The sequence below is a fragment of the Curcuma longa genome, chromosome 8 (assembly GCF_044706935.1).
Source record: "Curcuma longa cultivar G26 ecotype Majalengka, Jawa Barat chromosome 8, ITB_CL_G26_1.1, whole genome shotgun sequence".
Lineage (NCBI taxonomy): Eukaryota > Viridiplantae > Streptophyta > Magnoliopsida > Zingiberales > Zingiberaceae > Curcuma > Curcuma longa.
The window spans coordinates 11,371,781-11,395,680 of record NC_133868.1 but is presented as its reverse complement, the minus strand read 5'-3'; the positions used below and the strand labels follow the sequence as shown (position 1 = coordinate 11,395,680).

The window sequence follows — 23,900 nt, the reverse complement described above, 5'->3', positions numbered from 1 at the left end:
AAGAATGGCATCTATTTTACTCAGGAGGAGGCCTCCACCGAGAGATGGCTGAAGAAAAGGAGTGATCTACGAGCTATTTGGATCCATAGACAGCGAGATGAAAAGGAAGTGCTGACGGAGAGACGAATCCTCTATACTCTTCTTTGTTAGAACCCCAAACTTAATTAGTTAGTTAATCATGCAGCATGATATTCCAAGTGCAGGAACACTACTACTGAGCTTTCGAAGCTTCTTTCTTTAAGCATACATTCAGTTTAGTTAATTTAATGGTTGGACTGAGAATTAATGACGAGCGATGGAGAAAGAAAAGGCTGCAGGGATAAATTAATTAAATGGAACAATATAATCAAAGGGTCGCGGAGAGAGTGATGGTGGAGCCCTGGGCGGCCAAAAAGCTTCCAAATTAAAGCAGCGCGAGAGTGAGGAGCAGAGGGAAAGCATGGCTTTCCTGCGTCTACAAATACCACCCACCTCTCCTCTCCTCTCCTCATTCGTTCATCATCAGTAAACCTGTCGTCCTTCGGGAGAGATCTCAAGCCAGCCTTGCTGCTTCTGAGAGCTCTCTTGGAGAAGAGGGTTTGCTGGTGGACCGATCGAGAAGAACCCTCCTCTCTGCTCAGTCTTGTTTAAACGTAATTAGATATATCTCGAACTTTTCTCTCTTGATTAATTTTGTTTATATATAATTTTTAGTAGTGGATTAAACTTTGTGACTTTGAATGTATAATTAAAGATGACGGTAGCTGTGAAGCAAACTGCCTTTCATCACTATGAGAAGTACCTGAGAACGGCAGTGGACAAATTCAATGACGACGCATACGATGAGCGGCCAGCGCAGTTGAACGTATGGAAGGCAGTCGAGTCGGAGAAGGCGGCCGATGTGCCGGTGGACGAGCCTTACGTTCACCCCCTGGTGCGGCGATCCTCCAGCTCGATGAGCCTGAAGAGCCTTCAGATATGCACCGAGAGACTTGGGTCGGAGACCGGCTCCGACGAGCTCTCCGACCACGAGTTTGACTGCGTCGAGATGGAGAGAGACGAAGAGAGCAAGAAGTATGAGTATGTGGAGGAGAAGGTCGTGGTCGCGGAAGAAACAGAGGAGGGTCTGTTGGTGCGACGCCGAGCGAAGGAGATGACGGAGGTGAACTACCATTGTTCCTCTGCTCGCCTGAGGTCGCTGCCGAGGTCTTTCCCGCCGCCGCTTCCGTCCATCTCCCGCCGTGATGGTCCGTGCCTCCACATGAGGCCCCACCGCCGCGACGGTCGCCTTGTCGTCGAGGCTGTGGCCGTGCCATCCCGGAATTACCTCCACGCGCAGCGTGAGGGTGGCCGCCTAGTCCTCTGCTTCGTGGGTGCCTCCGTCGACGGTGCGAGATCCGGCGATCAAGTTGAAGAAAACAGAGCGGTGGAGTTTGCTGAGTTTGAACGAGAACAAGAAGTGGAACCAGAGGAGGAAGAGGAGGAGGAAGACGAAGAATACGATGAAGAAGAAGAAGAGGAAGTGGAAGTGGTGGACAGAGGAACCATGGTGGAGGTCAAAGTGAGCACACAACCGCAGCAACAGAGCAGCGGCAGCACCAAGAAGATCCTCCGCTCTTCGCTCGTCATCAACAAGTTCGTCAGCGGCACGCCCGACGAAGATGCCAACAACACTGCCGCCGATCTCATCCAACCGCAAAGCTCTCCTAAGCGGCCGACGACAGCCACCGCCGCTGCCGCGGTGGTGGCAGCCTCCACCCTCAGCGCCCGCAACGAGCTCATGAGGGACGGGGCGAGGGCAGTGCCCGGCGATGCGCAGATGGATAACACCCTGCTCTTCACGTCCAAGCGGGGTAACCGCGACGCAATGCTGCGCAGCATGAGGCGGTGCAGCCAGCTCCGGCGGCCACTCTTCTTCTGGGAGCCCTGTTGCATTGCCACATCCTCTTGATCATCTCAGTCAGCTGCCAACTATATCTAACATAAATCTTCGTAATTAAGTTTGATATAATCTAAGTATTGGCATCATTAACTTAGTATTTATCGGTCTAATAAATAATTAATCAGTATTAATGCGTTTGATATGGAGTGACTAGTGAGTGGGGGAAGAGAGTGATTGATATTTAACCACCTGTGTCGCGTTGTTTTCGCATTTAATGGAAATTTTAAATTATTATTATTATTAAAAAAAAATTGTGTTCCAAACTGAATTTTCGTGGCTTGATGTTTTTCTCTCTCTAATGCTGTGCCGGACGTAATTGGTGCAAAAAAAAAAATGTAACATGCTAACTCTTTAATAATATTAAAGATGAAATCTGTCATTGGTCTTACATGATTAATTTTATAATTATTTATAAAAAATAAATTGAAAAATTATAATTAATCATAATAGATCAACTTACTGAAATAGATTAGGGTTAACTCTCAAAGTTATTTTATTAAATGAATGAAATGAATGCGAGGCAAATTCCAAAATTACATTCTTGGGCAAACAACTTGAGTGCACCTTCATCTTATCCACATTAAATTACAGCCAAAAGCAGAAATTGCATCAACGATACTCTTCTTCCTCCTTTGCCTTCTTGGATATATATCACAATACTTGCTATTCAAAATTATTCCTCTAAATAATTGCTTTTCAAAAATATATTTCACTAAAGACAAATTTGATAGGGTAAATCTTGCAAATAGACTCAAATTTTATACTTTTATATTTTTATTCATTTGTTGCTATTTGCCATTGTTGAATGTCTAAGAAGCTAGTTTTGAGGAAGACCTAACATTCCCATCAATAGGATAGTTGCTAGCCTCTAGTAACTATGCGTTCATCTTCTTAAATTAGTAACCTAATTAACTAAATTTTGATTTCAAGTTGTCCATTTCTTCAGTAAAAGATGAAATTTGCCGTCCAAACGACTCTACACGGTTGGTTTCATGACCATCTGTGAGGAGGTAAATCGAGAAGTTACAGTTGACCACGACGGATGAGAACATTACCTCAACTTCACCGAGGATTTCAAGTTATCCATGATTCTTATGATGTATGTGTGAGCACATTGATTTGGCACATATGTTGTTATATTAATATTGGTGTGATGATTTTATTAAATGGTAGGAACTTTCATATTGCTATTCGAATGATGATTTAGTGTCGTAATAGAGATACTATAGTATTAATCAAATAACTAACTTTGCGGAATCCATTATCATGATAAAACCAATATCAAGTGTCAAAAGGTTACCTATATGCTTAAATAATGATAATGTTAAAGCACTTAACTAGGTTTGTTTAGACACAAAGAGTAGGGATGCCATGATTATGCTATCATGGCTTGTCCTAGAGAACAAACAAAATGAAGGGATGCCATAATTATGTCAAAAAGGAGGCAACATTATGCCAAATAAGTAAAATTTTGAGCTATACATGGAGGCGTTATGGAATCAATGGTTTGACTTTGTATAAAAATCAAATACTTATGCTTAATCTTTTAACTTATTCCATTGCGCTTTTAAATTAAACTAGATTAGACAGTGGCTAATTAATTAAAGAGGTCGAATTAAGCTTGAAAGTGAGAGGAGAACAAATGGGAAGTTGCGTAATGACGAAGCGACTCCTTTATTTAGTAAATCTAGGAGGAACAAATGATGTATTCGATGTCGAACTGTTCACTTTCCACCGATCACCATGCATGCGACGACAAAGGAGAAAAGCAGAGCAGAGGAGAAAAAGGAGGAGAGGAGAACCCAAGGCATTTGGTAAAGCAGGGGAGCGAGAGAGAGTGATCGAGCGAGTAATCAACTCTGCTTCAGCATCAGGGATTTGATTAATTACGCGCCATATGCTCGACGCAGATATAGAAAGTTGAGAATAAAGCAGCAAGCAGCCATGCATGGTCCATGGACAAGGGGAATCTGGTCCATTCTCTGACACTGGCTCTCCCTCCCCTGTTTGCTTGCGCCAAAAAGGGCGCCATGATGGCTCCGGATCTCGCAGCTCTGCTTCGTCCCGATCGGGGCACTGTCAGTGTGATCGACGTCGGACTCCATTCTCCAATTCAGTGTAAATGTTTCCAAAATGAAACAAGAACCAAAAAGCTTTAATTGTTTACGCTCGCCTGCGTTCTGCATTGCTGGCTGATGGGATTGAGAGATGCTTCTTAACTCAGAGTCTTGGACATGTTTGGAGCAGGTTTGCGGCTCATTTCCGATCCTTGTCGTTTCCTTCATATTCCAGACAATGATTGGGATTCGGGATGAAAGTTTCAGCGTCGAGAATCTGCGAGGGACCATTTGGTCTCCATCCTTTAGGAGGGCGAATTTTCTTATTGGGAGAGCCAGTGGGAAAGTTACTTGTGAATGTTATCTCGCTGTTTCGGGGGGGTTTGAAGTCACCTGAGGGTCGTTAAGTAAGATTGGAGATCTCTGCTCTATGTCTGTTTTCAGTGTTTGGCTAGACGAAGATCGTGTGGGTGCCAAGTTGATCCTTGGCTTTTACTTCAATTCTGAATTCTCACCGGTTGTCTTGTCTTGGCTATTAACTTTAATTTACTACTCACCTAATGATTGTCGTCTTTCACCAACAATAGACCACTCTTGACATGTATATAGAAGAAAATTATTTATCCTTTTATTTTATTTTATAACTAATTTTATCATTAAAAATATTATATATATATATATATATATATACCTACAGAAATGATATACTGCGCGACGAAGAATACGCCATTGTGCGGGACACCGTTGATCCACCGCCGCTACCACCACCCTTGCCGCGCCGTTCGGCTACCGCCGATCGCTGCCTCGGGCGCGATCAATGCACCGCTCGCCGGCGCTTCGTCCGACGTTGGATTCCGACTGGATTGTGGTCGGAATCCGGCGTAATTTGTCCAGAAACAACCAAATCGCGGTCGGTAGTGGCGCGCGCCACTGTCGATCGTGATCGGGCTGGATTCCGATCAAATCGCGGCCGGAATCAGGCTTAGGACGGCCTGGCGTCGCACGCCAGTCTTTCCTCGGCTGGTCTCCGACCGCGATTTGGTCGGATTGTGGCCGCACCACTACCGGACGCGTGATTTGATTGTTTCAGACCAAATTACGTTGGATTCCAGCCACAATCCGGTCGGAATCCGACGTCGGATGAAACGCCGGCGAGCGGCGCGTCAATCGCATCTGAGGCGGCGACCAACAGTAGTCGGATGACGCGGCGAGGGCGGTGGTGGGTCAACAGTGTCGCGCACTCGTCGCGCAATATATCATTTCTCATATGTATGTATATTGCATAGAAAATATTTCAACATTAGATATATAGAATTATCACAAGGATGTAGAGGTATATAGAATCCTTAACTCCCTTGATAGATGAGATGTAAGGCATTATGAACTTAATTAGATAGAGACTAACAAATTGATTCAATTGCCCTATCATGAACATAATATCTCCTTCTTCATGTTATCCCTTGAGTAATATCTCCTTCTTCAGGTTGTCCCTTAAGTTTGGGTTCTGATATTTTACTTAGTTTTTATTTTATTGTTTCTTTTTTTGAATATTTATATTTATTTTATTTTAACTTATATTTTTTTAAAAATATTTGTTAATATATTATATTTCAGTTATTGTTTTTAAATTTCTGAACATCTTGTGTTACGTAGTGAATTTTGTTTTCTCTCCTGTGTGTGCGGACCGCTGCTCAAATTGGAATTAGATCAAGGTAGTGAGATAAAAAATGATCCATCAATTTTAGAATCATAGATAATATTCAAAATTTATATTATTATTTTTATTAAGTATTGATATGATAAAAAGATGAAATTATACGTAACAAAGTTAAGTCATTATAAAAATTTAGATAATTTATGATGAAAAAAAAAATCATCGCAAAACTATTTGACAGCGAAAAAATTTTCATGGACAATATTTATTTATCATAATTTTAGTGATGAATTCAATTTTTGTCATCAAATTCGTTGTCACTTTGTAGCGAAATTGTTTTTGTTATAAAATTCAGTAATTACTAATCTATGACGAAATATATTTTTCGTCGTAAATTCTGCGACGAAAACATATTTTCATCGCCAATTAGGGATGGAAAATTATTCATTGCAGATTGTCGATCAATTGGAAAATGGGCAAAATTTGGCGATGAAAATAGTTTTGTCGTCGATTTGGCGACGAAAACTAATTTTCGTCGTCAAATTGGCGATGAAACCCTATTTTCGTTGGCGATTTTGCAATGAAAATAGGTTTTGTTGCTAGATTGGCGATGAAATCTTATTTTGGTCGTCAAAGTTTTGATATATACAGTGGCTTACGATACTTTTGCAATGAAACCGTATTCGTCGTAAAATTCATTGCAAAATATAAAATTTTTTCCCAACACTTACCTATTTAATTTCTCCAATTATGTTTACATTTACATAAATCAACCTAACCCTATTTCATTCTTCAACTTTACGTATACACAATACTTAACAACAATATTCTAAAACAATTTCTGGTAAGGAACAGCTCTAAAGAATTGGCACAAGAATTGGTTCTTCAGACTTGTTTCTTTGCTGTTGTCTGCCATGCAGTTCCTGCATTTCAGAACCTCCAATTCAGAGCTCAAAATCAGAATTCAGGTTCTAGCGACTTGGAAGAAAGAGTCCACCATTGAAGATCCTTCATCATTCCTTTGAAAACCTACCAAGTACAGCTGAATGCCACCAATTCAGATGTGCATTTTCAAAATTCAGCCTCAGCAAAAACTCAAGGAATTGAAACTGCCAAAGGAGTTTCAGAAATTCAGAACCTATGAGAGTCTTGCCTTGGCATTGAGGAATTAAATTTGATGAAAGATTTCATTTATCACTGCATTGGTTAGAATTTGAGTTCCAAATAATGTTAATCAAAACAGCTTCAACAATTTGGCACAAAATAATAGGTTTCCTCTTTTTTTTCACTGATTTGATTTCTGATTTCTAAATAGGTTTCTCTAGATGACTTGAGAATTTCATTCCTATAGCATGGGTGAAGAATCCATTCATCCTACAACAATTCCTCAAATTGCAACTCATGTAAGCCTTCTTACCCCCTGATTTCTTTTCTTCTTTCCTGCACTGCAGCATATCTGGAAAATTCAGAGATCAATATTCTGGGGTTGCAAGCTCTGTTAGTTTCATTCTGTAGATTCTACAGAATTCCAGAATCTGGACAGGGAAATCCAACTCAATGAAATTCAGAAAATCAGTTCCATGAATTCAGATTTCAAGAAATTCAAGGTTTGAATCAGGTGAGGCATTGGAAGAGAAGGAAACACCAAACGATACATCTCAAAAATTCAAAAACCCACTTCAAAATTCCACCACAGAATCCAAGCAATGCAAGTTCAGACTTCCAGTTTTTTTTTCAGGCTTGAGTTTCAATATTTCAGAGTTGAAGTAGATACACCTTTATTCATCAAGAATTTAACTTATCAAAGGAGAGTATTTGATACTGGACTAACAGGAATTTAACTTAAAATTATTGCTGGTCAGAAACCACATCAGGATTTCACACAAACAGGTTACTGTGCCAAGTTACAGAATCTGAATTCTTGTCAATCTCTATTTTCTATTTTTACTCCTTATTTCTTCTTCATCTCCACAAAAGCTCGACTGATGACAACTACACTTCCATGACCTTCTGAACTTGAGATGTATCTCAAGTAACTCAACAACTTAATTGATGCAACCCGCACTACAATTAAAGCAAGTGTTGTAAACAGATTCTGGATTCTGGGGTTTCTATTTTTTTTCTTTCAACTTCAGTTTCAGAATCCAGAATTCTAGGGAATTTCAGCTCAAGACATGAAGGATTAAGCCTAGAAGAAAGCATTATTTAACACCGAAATAATAGAAACTTAAATTCAATTTGCTGCTAATCAGAAATACCCAGCAAATTTGACACAAGAACCAGTCTTGAGTTTTCCCTATTGATGCAACTTTCAAATTCCAGAATCAGGTTCCTAGGTTTAGTTGTGCCAATTCAGAAATTCAGAATTAGAATTCGAGTTCAATGGAGCTTCAAGAACCTCATAGCAAGACTAAATCTGATTCTGATATAGGCCACTCTGACATCGGGTGGGATAGCAATTATCCTGCGGACAATATTGATTTCATTTATCAATATTGATTCAAGCAGGATAGATCATCTCCATCTCACAACCTATCATTTTTGACAAAGTTGATACATCAAAATTGCAAGCCTCATTAGCTTTCCTTCTTCAGATACTCCATACCCTATTTATCCTGATTCATTCAGTTCACTATATGTTTCAGAAAACTTCCCTATCTCTTCTTCACCACCAACTTTGTTGACAACCATGGCATCACCAGAGGTCCTCCTGTGTGCCATTGTTCCTTTTGATTGTATTCCCCAAGGGCTTATAATTTGTTTGTAGCATTCTGGAAATCTGCAAAGAGAAGGAACTCCAATCAATCTAACCCTTCAAACTAAACATCATCTCTTGGTATTCATCTTTCTAGTCCCATATATGAATTCTTATAGGAGTGTCTGGGAGATCAATAAATTTATAATCCACAAATCACAGTAGATTTGTTTTGACATTACACCAATATATAAGAGTTAGGGCAACACCATGCATGATGACCTCGCCACAAACAAATGACGTTTGGCCTATTTTGAGACCGTAGAGTTACGACTGCTTTGTATGCTTCCGTCGAGCTTTTAGTTGTTTAGTTTTTTGTTCTCATGCATGCTCCTAGAATTTGTTAAGATATATGACATAGTTAAAAAAATTTATCATTATGGATTTTAATGTTGCAATCGCCCTCCTAATGCCATAATTGTGATATGCTTTAGGTATCACATAACATCAAATCACTTTCCTCGACAAGTCAATAGTTTCTAGAGTGATAATATGGCGTTAGACGGGATAGCAATTATTCTGCAGATAATATTGAATATGTTAATTCGACTACGAACGTCGAAAATAATCTTCTAAAACTTGTTAATTCGGATGATAGAAAAATAAACGGCTCTGTTAAAAATATTATTAAATCAAAAACTTCTTTTTTTATACAAACTCTAACTTTGTTTAAATAGTCCAAAAAAAGTTAAACAGAAAAAAATTAAAAAATTAAAAAGATAAAATCTACCTTACCTTTAGAAAAAAATAATAAAATTAAAAAGATAAAATCTAAATTAATTTTTAGAAAAAAATTTATTTTAAAAATTTAAAATAAATAAAAAAAATTAAAGATCAAATCTAGAGTTTTGACGATCCCATTCGAGGGAACCATAGTGTCGCATCCTACCGTGTCAACTATATCAGGAAGCCACGGGTTGATTATCTTCCTTATCGGTAGTCTCAATCATTCTTCTTCAAAGCCCAAAAGGAAGGTTAGTAGCCTCGAGTTCTTCTCGTCACAGTTCGAAAGAGAATATAGTTGATTGAAACACATAAACTAATCGTGTTACTGGATGCTCCTACATCAGATGCCCCGGCTTGAAAGAACTCGTCCTCGAGTTCAGGATAATGTCTTCAAGATAAAAAAATCCTTAAGTGTTGATAAATTAGAAACCGTTTCGTAAGTGGTAGAACAGGAGGAAGATTCTCTAACATTAACTCAGTCAAATCTTTGGGCGGTTGTTGTACTTCTGATAAAACATGCACTGCATCCTCAGATAATTTGCTTTATAGAATCTCACAAATAACCAAAATCTCACAATCATCATCATAAAGTATTTCATCATATACTAGCTCACTAATTGACTCGGTCTCGTCTTCGTCATAAATTAGATCACTGTCGTCCATATCTTTCTCAAGAAAAATTTTATCCAAGTAAAAAGAAAAGAACTTATGACCTTTAAGACTTTGGACACTATGATTACAGTGTGAGACTTCCTCAGTCGGAATTTGCCTATCATGACCTCAACCACGTACCTCACGATCTTCAAGATCTTGCGCCACTAGATGCTGGAATACTTTTGTGACTTATCTTTGTAGATCTTCAAGTATCTCGTCTCGGGTGCTACGATTACGATGCGAGGCTTCCTCAGTCAAAACCTGTCTGTCACGACCATGATCAAGACTACGACGACCATCCATGGGATCTAAGAGCTCTAATACCATTTGATGCCGGATAAAATAGTGATTATTCTAGAGGCGGAAGATTGAAGAAGAATTGTGAAGAGAACAAGTTTGAGAAATTGAAAAAATGGATAAAAAGATGCAACGACACTGCCTCTAGGATTTTTGTCAAAAAAAAAAAAATATTCAAAGACTAAACATGCCTATAAATAGATCATAAAATAAATCCTAACTTGAAAAAGTAAAAAATATCAAAAAATTATAAATATAGAAAATTATTATAAATAGTAAAAAAATAAGTTCGCAGCCATGCATGGAGCACTAAATGATGTTGCATGAGTCCGAAAGTGGATCGGTATGTGTTTTACCTCATATCGAATAAAGGTCTCTGAAAAAGTTTCGATTAGCAACCGATCGTGTCTCATTCTGATATCCGAGTTAAAAATTATATTTTATTTAAGTTTGACTTATCATGTGTCACCCCTGCATCATAATAGTTGAGGAAGTGCCATAAACAAAATTATCTTGTGATATTTGTAGCGTATTTTGTCCATCTTTAGTTCTCTTCCTCCTATTGTTTAGGTTACAAAGCAGATACTTTGTATGCTTAAAAACTAATGATCTGAGACATGCATAAGTATTTAGTGATGACTACATCAATTTGATGACGACTCAAATTAAAATTGATGCAATATGAGAAATCCATCATAACAGCTAATAATACCTTTGCTGTTTTGCATACACAAAATGGTAATTTGCACTGCCAAAGCATAATTGTCATCCAAGGCAAGTCACCTTAGTCATTGAGGAAAGATGGAAGGGGCACAAACGTAAGCTGAGGAAGATCTACTATAAAGATGATGCACTACAGAGCATGTAAATCAGCTGTATCCTCCTAGGATCCATAATCAACAATGGGTGCACTTGATAACTGAATAAAATTAAATGTCCAGATAGTTGCTCATAATTATTGTCCAACTATTTCATGATTAAAAAGTTTCTAAACCAGATAACTACTACACAATGAATCTGAAAATTTAATCACCGTGAGCAAAATGTGGAACATCCATGCGCTGCAAAATTTAAAGATTTTCTAAACTCCGTAATGATAGAATTCCAAGCTGAAATCTCCTTGAGCTTCTTCAAGGCAGCCACAATTTGAATGCATATCCACTAGAACAGGTTTGCACTTCATCAAGCTAGCCAAACCCTGTTGTTCTCACCGTCGAGGATGTTGAATCTATTGAAGACGCCTTGAGATCCTGTTTTGTGGGCAGGTTCCTAGGGTGATCTCCGAGATTGCAAGCCGTGAAAGGCATGGCCAGTAGATGGAAAACACAATATACTATCAAGGTGCATAAAAGCCATGCTTGGTGCTTCACAGGGGGACTTAATCCTTCACTGATGTCCTCTCTACCTAAAAGTTTTGCTTGAATGTTTCTATTCAATGAGGAGCAGACAACCATCCCTCTTTGGCTACAGATACATGACCTTCCGGTTGAATTCTGAACTTTGCAAGGCTTAAGCAAAATTGCTTCGCAAATAGGTAAGCCCCTATACACTGATCAGCTTACGAAAAACAAAGGTCGTATCAGTTTTGCAAGGGTTATGGTAGAGGTTGATATTGCGCAAGAGCTGAGAGATCATATAATGATTACACTGCCAAATGGTGTTGACACCATCTTGAATCTGACTTATGAAACAATTCTGAAATTTTGCACAATCTGTAAAACAGTTGGGCATCATCAGGCTCATTGTACTGCAACAAATTCGAAGTAACCTAACCTTTTGAGATCCAACAACCTTGGGGAAGGCAATGGGTAGGATTAGAGATCTCCAGGACCCGCAGAGGCAATGGTTCCAATGGAACAACAACTCAGCACACTAATACAGTTTTCAGGTAACTAGAGTCTGGAAATGCTGCAGTCAAGAGGAGCGATATGTGGACTTCAATTTTCGGGTTGATCTGTCCGCGCTTTCTAGTACGTTACAAGTAGAGGGATTCGTTGATTGGATTAATGGAGTGGAGAGAATTTTTTATTATAAGGAAGTACCCAATCACGTGTAAAAGTGAAACTGATTGCAATTAAACTCAAAGGCTGAGCCTTAACATGGTGGGAGAAACGATCACGTGACATATAGGACAAACTTAAGATCACTGATTGGGAGAAAATTGAAAAAATAATGAAGAGTTACTCTTTTCCCTTTTATTACCTTCAAACTTTGTTCCATTGACTTCATGCGTTGAGACAAGATGTGAGATCTATCGATGATTATATGAAGAAGTTTTACTAGTTGATTGCTCGGAACGATCTATTTGAGACAGAGGAGCAAGTGGTGGCAAGACATGGGGTTGCGCCAACCCATGCAAGATGTTCTCAGTCTTCATTTATTGTGGACAATTTCAAAGACCTACCAATATACACTAACTATTGAAAAATAGCAAAATCAAAAGCTAGTGGTTATAGATGATCAGAATAGTCAACTAGTTCATCCTCAAATTCACTTTCTATTTAGTAATCACCGCAGGTTAATTCTAAGCCTATTATCAAGTGTTTTCATTGTGGTGAGCACGGGTATAGAGCAACCAATTGTAGAAAATCTATTAATCAAAAAGGCAAAAATTGTTGATTGAGGAAGACATGGAAGACGAGACAAAGATAGTTAGCGACCCGATGTATGATGTGTATGACGATGATGAAGTTGACGAGATACTTTATGATGATGTTCATGAGACATTAGTCATTCGCAAGAGTCTTCTAACTCTCAAGGGAGATTCAGGGGATAATTGATTAAGAGCTAATATTTTTCGAATAACCTGCACAGTCACAGATAAAGTGCGCGCGTAAAATGATCATCAATAATGGTAGTTGCAAGAAGATTGTGTCCGAGGAGGCTGTCTAAAAATTATAGTTGAAGATGGACCATCATACTAAACCATATTAGTTATCGTGACTGACTAAAGGTAGTGAGATAACAATAGATAGGCGATGTTTCGTATCTTTTTCAATTGGCAATAAATATTATGATAATGTTTGGTGTGATAGTGTCTCTATGGAGGCATGCCATGTACTGTTGGGTCGATTCGGACAGTATGATAACAGTGTTATTCATGATCGACAAAAGAATACATATACCCTTCATATCAAGGGAAAGAAGATCATGTTGGCGCCTCAACAGGAAGGAACCACTTTTACCTCTGTAACCAATAATACTAACCTACTTTCTATGTCTAAGTTTTTAGATGAGATAAAGCATGAAAATGTAGTCTATATTTTGCTACCTTCTGGGAATAATGCAATAGGTATAGATCATGATTTACTGACAGAAGTGCATCAGTTGTTAGGAGAATTTGGCGAGTTGATGCCAGAGGATCTTCTTCCTGGCCATCTAATGGGCCTAATCTAAACTCAAGGATAAATTTTTTTCAACTCGAAATGACTGATGTAGGGGGATTAAGGAATACAGTTAGCCTGAGATGCTCGTGCTCTGTTCTATACCTTGATGAGGAGGAATTGAAGATTCCAACAGGCAACATAGTCAACTCATGTTTCTTGACACGACCGTGTTCTATACTGTACGTGGTTGCGGCACAAACAAGCCTAGAACTTTGACAGACTATAACTTTTGACTTGAGATGATCTATGGAAGCTACAACCACCCAAATTGAAGCTTGTTTAGAGATTTATGATTGGTTACCAAAATATAACCCATGACCCCGTTTCGGGTCTAAAAAGTCGTTTAATGTCTTTTTAGAGGTTTCAAATAATTTTTATCATTATTAGAGTTATTTTTATCTTTTTTGCATCATAGAGGTTTTATGTTTATTTAAATAATTATTTAGTTAATGTTAGGGGATTATCTTTTATTTTGAATCAATTCTATTCGACTAAACCTAGAGATGGTTACGACGTCTCTGCGTTTTGGTTTTTCTCTCTTTGCTTCTCCGAAATTTCTTTAAGAAAATAAGCCCGTAGAATAATTATATTATTCTGCCTGTTGTCACTTATCTTACTAATACTCTTAAGTGTTTCAAGTCCAAATATAATCTCAAACTATGAGGTAGCACATACCCATATGAGATAACTTGCAAAGATTTTCAAGAGGGAATTGGTGAAGGGATTGCCAAAATAAGCTACATTATAGATAACCTATGTGATGCTTGTTAAGAAGCTAAACAAACAAAATGTTCTCACAAAGGTAAAATTATTGAAAGTACATCTCTTTCTTTAGAATGATTGCAACTTGACCTTCTAGATGGCCATGGTTTCTCATCACTTAGTGGTAACAAATATTGTTTATTCATAGTAGATGTTTTTAGTAGGTTTACATGTACTTTATTTATTAAAAATAATCATTGATATATTCATAAATTTTTACAAAAGAATTTAAAATGAAAGAGGCTTAAATTTAATCAGATCTAAAGTGATCATGAAAGAGAATTTAAAAATCTTGATTTATAAAATTTTTGCAAAACTAAGGAATACTACATAAGTTTTACTCATATCAATTATGAGTGCTATTTTACTCAACATTATTATTAGACAACCATGATTGATGTCCCTTATATTATTGGAACAAAACAAAGTTCTTATATACCTGTCAGACAGGACATATATATAAATTTAAGGCATATTTTTGTACCTTTAGTCTTTAGTTCTAGCTGCATATACAAATGTGAGTTCATTAATAGTTTCTTCTTAAACAAAAATGATCAAAAATTACTTTAAAAAGGCAAATTAAACTAGATAGAAAGTAACTTTTTTTTTTTGAGTTTGAATTGATCAAAATCTGTTTAGAAAGGGCATATTGGATGGAAAATAACAAATTAAATAAGAGAGTCCATCAATAGTTTTTAAAGAAAATATATATCCCTTTGGTAATTATATTGCAAAATAGGGGGATGGCATCATAAGTTTTTGCTCAAGTTAACAAAACCTCAAACATTACTGTCAAATTTCCAGACTCATTTCTATCGAAGTAGGAACTCAAAGCTTCACCCAGTGAAAAGAAAAAAAATTCAACCGAAAACAATTTACACAAACAATATTTATTTTGTTTGAAAATACACACCCCTGATGGTTTACTCGTTCAAAGGATAAAACTTCTGCCAGCTCTGCACTTGTACTCATAATTATGAGTCTGGTGCAACAGCCTGGGAATTTCTCCATTATCCTGTTCGTGGATCAACAGTGCGCCGACACGAATCTGACCGGACACTATGTACACTGCCATTGCTTCTATGAGTACGTACCTATATGCAATAGGTAAGCTAGAATGCTCATTATTAATAATAAAATATATATATAACTTGCCTTTTGTGCAATTTATTATTATTATTATTATTATTATTTTTCTCTCAAAGAGATTTATTTTTTGAAAGAAGCAGCAAGTGTGCAGTCAAAGCAAGGAATAGTATGGAGATAGAGCAACAGGGTTTTATTTCACTAGCTCTTCAATCAGAAACGCCACTCTATAATAGTTACCTTTATTCTCAGCTTTGGAATAGCTCATTAGATCTATACATCCGGCTACAAAGCATGCATGAGTTCTGAAACCTTAATATTGTCCATATATAGTGGTCGAAATCTTGGCGACAGAGAGCTGAAATAAGATGCAAGAGTAATCACGGTGAGGTTGTTTTCTTCTTCTTCTGATTCTTTCTCTACTTATGTTTTATGCTCTAAAAGTGAATGTGTAGATTGTTCTGTGATACGAGATTATATAGTTTGATATTTGGGTTCATGACTTACCTTAGTTAATTTCTAGCATCTTTTTTTCCTTTCTCCTTACAGTCCTTTTGGGTTCATGAAACTGTGTATGTTTCAGATATTGATGACCAACTATATATGCCAGTTTCCGTGTAATTTAGGCACAGTAGAAAAGCTTATATATTACAAGAAGAAAGTGAATCTGTACGAGGCTTTAATCCCTCACTTGTTAAGAGCCAATAATCATCAGGGAATCAAAGACTCCCCCATCAGTGCTTAGCTTGGAGAATGACTAATTAGAGGCATAACCACCACCATATATTGCATATTTCCAACGACCTCGAGGAAACCTATTAAGCTTCTTATTACTTGGAGACAACTTCATTTCCCCCCATAACTTATCAACTTTGTGATTTTGACACCATTCTTTCAATTATTATATTTATCTCTATAATTTATAAAATAAAAATAAAAAATCTAAACTCTATCAACCCTAACGGAGAGGCACTGTTCATTTACACGCAATTAATGCATGAAGGCCGGACGAGAAAATCACTAATAATAACATAATGTTAGTGATCTTGTATTCGAGTCCAATTTAGAAATGTGGAAATTAATAAAGTTTTGGTCGTAATAAATGCTACTTGGAAAGCCTGATAGAAAAGGTGTTTTCTGTGGAGGAAAAGATAGCTATAGTACTGTTAACTAACATCCCTACTATAGGTGGTTCAATTACATTGCGAGGATAATAGGCAGAGAGAAATTCCATATGATACTCAACAAGGAAGACAGACGACTGTTCACAGTCAAAAGCTACATAGATTTCTTCGTGCATGAAATAAGTTTGATAGAAAACAAAATATAGGGAGCATGCACCTATGCACAAGCTACGTTCCTCATGTCTTTGACTATTTGTTGATTGATTGTGTGATAACTCCTTACTGATAAATATAATGTGAATAAATTTACAGATAAGTTTTAGATATTTTAAATGGAGAGCAGATATTAACCCATGGGAATCTTGGATCAGCTATAATGACACATTGTGGTACAATTGATAAGTATTTATTTATATATAGTTAACTTCTTGCCAAAAAATCATTTACTAGGATTTCATTTTTTAAAACAAATTAAAAGAATTATAGATGTAACAGAATAAAGAAACACTTGTGGTGATGAAAATTATAAAGTAGATTAGATATCCGATGAACATGATGACCCAAAAGATTGGATACTAATCTTATCAAACACTTTCATTTCACTTCTGTTTTCTTCATAATAGTCAGCTTTGCAAACATTTATTTATTCAAACTTCATGTTCATTATGAGACACAGGCATCTTTTGTATTCATCTTATTACAGGTTTGATATTTCTTGTAGCTTCTTTATATGGATCCATGAAGAGCAATTTCCATATGGAAGAGTATTTTACTTGTTATTTCATAAACAATATTGGGGGAGCTTTATCTCTTATGTTATTTTCTTTTGAAATCAACTATTGCCTTCCATGTGCTAGAGTACACCAAAATTTATGGTCATTTATTTATTTATTTAAAATCTTATAATGTCTATGGACTACAAATCTTAATTACATTGAGAATTATCTAAATATTTAATGAATTCTTATATTTTTAGAAAGTGTAAGAAAATTTCACCCTAGAAATATTATATTGAGGGAACCATCAATCATTCAAAACATGATGTGCAATTAGATCAATTTATTATATTTGTATTATGGGATCTATGTTATCAATTAGGAGGTTCACATGGAAAAAAATCTTCAAAAAATATCAAATTGGTAACAAATGAATATCATAGAATTCTTTAGCAGTTTTTGAAAGAATCAATTTTATTTAATTAATTAAATCAATTTGATTATTGGAGATTGATTCCCTCGGAGCAATCATCTCATCCTCTTTCTTTCATCCTTTTTTTTGTTTCACTGTGAGATAGGACACCGACTTGATATCAGAGCAAAGTTCTTTTTGTTGGTTTAAATCTGGATTAGGTGGGATAACATGAGAATTAATATTACACATCATTGCCATTAAGATTAAACCATAATTAAGTGATCTAATACAATGTATATTAAAGGGGGTTTAAGTTATCGGATGTGGATCGTATGTGTAGACCTAATAACTCAATTTGTTAATATATTAATAGATTGTTAACGAGTTATGGGCTTTATGATGGATGATCCTTACAAGATGAGCTTGGTATAAAGGAGAGGATTGATTTCAATTTGGGCATGCTGAAATCTGAGCTTCTTCTTCTTCCTCTCTACTACTTCACCATTGAGATGAGTACTCGATTGTCACCTAGATCCTACAGAAGACCTTCCACTGCATTCGTAGGTTCATTCAGCAACAAGTAAGAAACAATGTCTCTAGCTTTCGACTTAAGTCAGCTTTTCATTTACTATTGTTTTGATTTGCAATTTAGCCATATTGATAGGTGATAATTAGATCCTATAAATGTATCGTATGGTTTCATTTTGATGTATCATAAATTTTTCAATTGGTATAAGAGCTTAGGATTAACTTATCATCATCTTTACGACCTAAGGTGTTGATTTTGATGATTTGGTATGTGTGCATCGATTCTACATTCAATTCTACTTTGGAGTTGTGAATTGATGTATATCCGTTGAATGTAGCATTGAAAACCTAGGATTTAACCTAGATTTTGAGTTTTTTGCATTATACTGCAAAGAACACGAAGAATGATGCAGATTTAAGGTTTAATATGCTGTTCTCATGCTAAAAAATCATGTGCAAAAAGTAAGTTTTCGAGTCATGTGAGCACCAATCGATTGGTAATGAACACCAATCAATTGGTGAGCATACAATTGGGTGTAGAATAGCTCGTAATCGATTGATGGGTTTGATTGATACTCACCAATAGATTGTTGTAAGTGCCAACCGATTGATGAGCCCAGAGTTGTACACATAATGATTTGTAATCAATTGGGCAGTTCGACTGATGCTAATCAGTCGATTGTTATAAGGACCAATCAATTACTAAGCCTAGAGTTATGTATAGAAGGTGTTGTAATCGATTGCGTAGTGATATAGGGGTGACATATGAGGAGTCGAACTTCACGGGTCATAATTTTTGACTCGGATATTAGAACGAGACACGGTTGGTTGTTAATCGAAGCTCTTTCAGAGACCTTTATTTAGTATAAGGTAACTGACCACTTTCGGCACCATCCAACATCGTTTAGTGCTTCGCCCATGACTCCAAACTTATTTTTTACTATTTATAATAATTTTTAATTTTTAGGATTTTAGGTATTTTTGACTTTTATCACGACTTTCTATTCGTTTTTCCAAATTTCTCATACTTATTTTTTCCACAATGTCCTTTAATCTTCCATCTCTAGAATAATCACTATTCTGTCCAATGTAGTTGGTATCAGAGCACATCAGATCCAATGGAAGGTCATCATGGTCGTAGTCGTGACGATCACAATCGTAATAATTAGGTTCCGATGGAGGAAGCCTAGTACTGTGATCGTACCGTTCAAGATGAGACGATTGAGGATTTACAGAGACAAGTCATAAAATTAACCCAACTTTTGGTGACGCGGAATTTTAAAGATCGACGAAGTTATGACCGTGATTCTGCATCCACCTTCGACAATCCTTACCACCACCACGATACGATCTCTGAGCGTCAAGGTCGAGAGGAACAATATATAGACTTCAGTTTTCGAGTTGATCTATTTGAGTTTTCTGGAACATTACAAGCAGAAGGATTCGTTGATTGACTGATCAATGAGATAGAAAGAATATTTGAAGGTGTCCGATCGGCCTGAAATGACTTATCGAAGATACAGGAACAGATGGTAGCATGATACTTAGGGGGATTACACCAGCCTTTGTAAGATGCCCTCAGTCTTCATTCATTGTGAACCATTTCGGAGGCCTACTAGCATGCACTAGCCATTGAAAAGCAACACAACTGGAAGTCAATGGTTAGAGGTGACCAAAACATCCTATCCTGCCTTTAAGATTCACGTCCTTCACAACAACAATCTCAATAGCAGCCACCACAGATTAATTCTAAATCTATTAGATGTTATTGTTGTGGTAAATAGGGTCACAGAGCAAACAAATGTAGGACGTCTACTCTACTCTTGCTAATTAGAAAGATAAAAATTTATTGATCGAAGAAGACATGGAAGATGAGAAGGAGACAATCAGTGAATCAGTGTATGATGAGGATGAAGTTGACGAGGTGCTTTATGGTGATGGTCATGAAACTTTAGTTGTTCGCAAGAGTCTACTCACTCCCAAGGGCATTTTGAGAGATGATTGGTTGAGAACCAATATATTCCACTACTTGTACAATTGTTGATAAAGTGTGCAATATGATTATTGATAGCGACAGTTGTGAGAAGGTTGTGTCCGATGAGGTTCTCCAAAAATTACAATTGATACGGACCACCATTCGAAGCCATATAGGTTATTGTGGTTGAACAAAAACAATGAGATAATAGCAGATAGATGATGCCTTGTACCATTTGCTATTGGCAATAAATATTTCGATAATGCTTGGTGTGATGTGGTGGACATGGATGCATGTCATGTATTATTGGGGCGACCTTGACAATATTATCATAGTGTTATTCATGATGGGTGAAAGAATACTTATACTTTACACATCAAGGAAAAGACGATTGTATTAGCGCCACAGCGGGAAGGAACTACACTAATTCTGACAGCCAAAAATACTAACTTGCTTTCTATTTCTAGATTTATAGATGAGATAGAGCCTGGAGACATAGTCTATACTTTGCTACCTTGTCAGGACGATGCCAAAATTGTCGATGTGGCTTTACCAGCAAAAGTATAGCAACTGCTAACATATTTTGTCGAGTTGATGTTAGAGGATTTTCCTCCTGACTACCACATATGAGAGATATCCAACACCAGATTGATCTCGTTATAGGGTTGAGTTTGCCCAATCGACCAACATATCATCTCAGTCCCAAGGAAGCCAAAGAGTTGCAGTGACAAGTGGTGAACTTATTAGAAAGATGTTATATCCATGAGAACATGAGCCCCTGTATAATTCTTGCCCTACTAGTATCAAAGAAGGATGATTCGTGGTGTATATGTGTTGACGACCGAGCCATCAACAGAATTACCGTTAAGTACAAATTTTCAATCCCCTGCTTGGATGATATGTTGGATTAGCTATTCAGTTCTAGGATTTTATCCAAAATAGACATTAAGGGGGTGTTTGGTTTTAAGTTGTATTTTTTCAACGGAAAGTTGGGGTTGAAAATATGTAAATGTATAGTTGGGGTTGAGAAAAGGTTGAGAAAATGTAAATGTAAATGGAGTGTTTGGTGAATATGAGGTTGAGTTGTATTTTGGATGCCCATTTACTTATTTACCCTTACTAAAAACTTGAAAAAATTCTTATATATTTTTTACAAGGGTAGATGTGTAATTTAAACTTTCAGGTTGGCAAAAAGGACCTCTATAGGTCCTTTTTGCCAACCCCCAATTTTTCATTACTCCAATCTCATATGTACATTCACCATCTAAACCCAAACACCCATATGATGTCCATTGCACAAATTTTGAGAACTCAACTGAACATTTACATCTGGGGAATCTTAAACCAAACACCCCCTAAAAGTGGATGCCATCAGATCAGGATAAGGCTGGAAGATGAATGGAAGACATTGTTTAAGATACAACATGGATTATACGAGTGGTTGACCATGCCTTTTGGATTGTTGAATGCACCCAGTCTATTCATGAGATTCATGCATCAGATCTTACGATCTTTTATGGGCAAATTTGTGGTGGTCTACTTTGATGACATTCTCATCTACAGTCTGACATGGGTATCACACTTTAATCACCTCTGTATTATTTTTGAAAAACTGAAGATGGAGTGCCTATATGTCAACAGAAAGAAATATTCCTTTTTTACTATGTTGATATCTTTTCTTGGCTTTATTGTATCTACTGACGGTGTTCATACAGATCCAACAAAGATAGATGCATCTGGGGATGTCTTCAGCCAAGGACCTTGCATGATATCAGAAGTTTCCATGGATTGACTTCCTTCTATCGCGGTTCATTAGAAACTTTAGCACTCTGATTGCTCCCATCATAAAGTGTCTCAAGGGACGTGATTTCAAGTGGTCTAAAGAGGCAGAGGCTAATTTTCAATTAGTCAAGTAGAAGATGACCGAGGCACTGGTGCTAGCACTTCCTAATTTTGACCATTTATTCGAGGTAAATTGTGATGCATCCGACATTGGTATCAGGGTATGCTGAGTAAGTCTGGATGCCCCATTGCTTCTTCAGTGAGAAACTGCCCGGATCCAAGAAGAATTATTTTACCTATGACTTGGAATTCTATGCCATTGTTAAATCCTTGAAACATTAGTGTCACCACCTCGTCCAGAAGGAGTTCGTTCTGTTTATTGATCACAAAGCCTTGAAGTATATCAATGGCTAACACAAGCTGAGTATGCGGCATGCCAAGTGGGCGGCTTATTTGTAGGAAGTCACTTTTACGCTAAGACACTAAGCAAGGAGCCTGAACTGTGTTGTAGATGCCCTGAGCCATCGTTATTCATTACTTACCACTATGAGTACCAAGGTTGCAAGCTTTGAGATTTTCATAGACATGTGCTCAACTGATCTTTCATTCGAGAGGATATTTCAGGAGGTACGAGAAGGGTACCGTCATAATTTATTTTGCATAATGCTTATCTATTTTGTGGATTACAGTTGTGTGTTCCAGATTGTCCATTAAGACAGCAGATTATCAATGAACTTCATAATGAGGGTCATTTTGGTCGTGATAAAACATTGACCCTCATTTTCATAGATTTTTATTGCTCCAAGTTAGCCAGTGATGTTGCTCACTTTGTAGACAGATGTTATGTTTGCCAATGGTCTAAGGGAATTCTGACAAATGTCGGCTTGTACACTCCTCTACCTATTCCTGAAGCTCTTTGGTTCGATGTCAGTATGGATTTTGTGTTTGATTTACCCCACATCTAACGAACTTCAGATTCTATTCTAGTTGTGGTTAATAGGTTTTCTAAGATGATACATTTTATAGCTTGCAGGAAGACTATGAATGTTGTCCAGATTGCCCATCTTTACTTCAAGGAGATCGTGCATTAATATGGAGTTTCTAGTTCTATGACTTCAAATCGTGATACAAAGTTTCTCAGTCAATTCTGGAAGAGCTTATGGGAGAAACTAGGAACACAACTGAACTTTAGCAATACCTACCACCCCAAACAGATGGCCAGACTGAGATAGTGAATCAGAGTTTGGGCAATCTTCTGAGGTATTTGATAGGAAGTAAATTGAAGCAGTGAGATTTGACATTACCTCAAGTAGAATTTGCTTATAACCGATCAAAAAATAGGACAACGGGTTTAAGTCCTTTTGAGATTATCTATAAGTAGAATCCATTTGGCGTGTTAGATTTGACCCCTATTCCCTGTATAGGACGATTCTGTCCTAAAGAAGAAGAGATGTCAGAGTATCTTTTAGGCATTCAAGAGCAAGTGAAAACTAGCTATTCATGACAGTAATACCAAGTATAAGAATCGGATCGACAGTCATCATCGTCAGGTACTTTTTGATATGAGTGATTTTGTTTGGGCAGTATTGACTCGTGATCATTTCCTGATTGATGATTATAATAAATTTAAAGATCGAAAGATTAAGCCGTGTGAGTTACTACAGAAGATCAATGACAATGTATATAAGTTGCGTCTTCCAAGGCATTTGAAGACTTCTGACATCTTTAATGTGAAGCACTTGAGTCTATATTTGGTGGATGCTGATGATACTTATATGAACTTGAGGACGAGATCTTTTCAAGTTGAGGCGGTTGATGCAGGGGTGATGCATGAGGAGTTGAACTTCAACGAGTCATAACTTTTGACTTGGATATCAGAATGAGACATGGTCGATTGCTAATTGAAGCTCTTTCGAATAGGAGAACCAACCCACTTTCGGCTCTATCTGATATCATTTAGTGCTTTGTCCGCAGCTCTAAACTTATTTTTTACTAATTATAATAATTTTTTATTTTGAGAATTTTTGGGTATTTTTGATTTTTTTCAAGTTAGAATTTGATT

The 23,900-nt window shown here is 37.1% G+C and overlaps 1 protein-coding gene, 1 long non-coding RNA gene and 1 pseudogene across 4 annotated transcripts in view; all 3 read left to right on the top strand.

Moving 5' to 3' along the window:
* LOC141833422 (uncharacterized) overlaps positions 1-23,900 on the top strand; it is a 132,461-nt gene that overhangs the window by 46,981 nt on the left and 61,580 nt on the right. The gene's annotated exons all lie outside the window — the stretch shown is intronic.
* On the top strand, positions 369-2,090 carry LOC141833587 (uncharacterized; annotated as a pseudogene).
* Positions 15,565-23,900, top strand: part of LOC141833423 (uncharacterized) — a 30,452-nt gene continuing 22,116 nt past the window's right edge. For both annotated transcript variants that reach the window (XR_012602205.1, XR_012602206.1), the window contains exon 1: positions 15,565-15,683. This is a non-coding gene — a long non-coding RNA (uncharacterized LOC141833423). The remainder of the gene's footprint in view (positions 15,684-23,900) is intronic.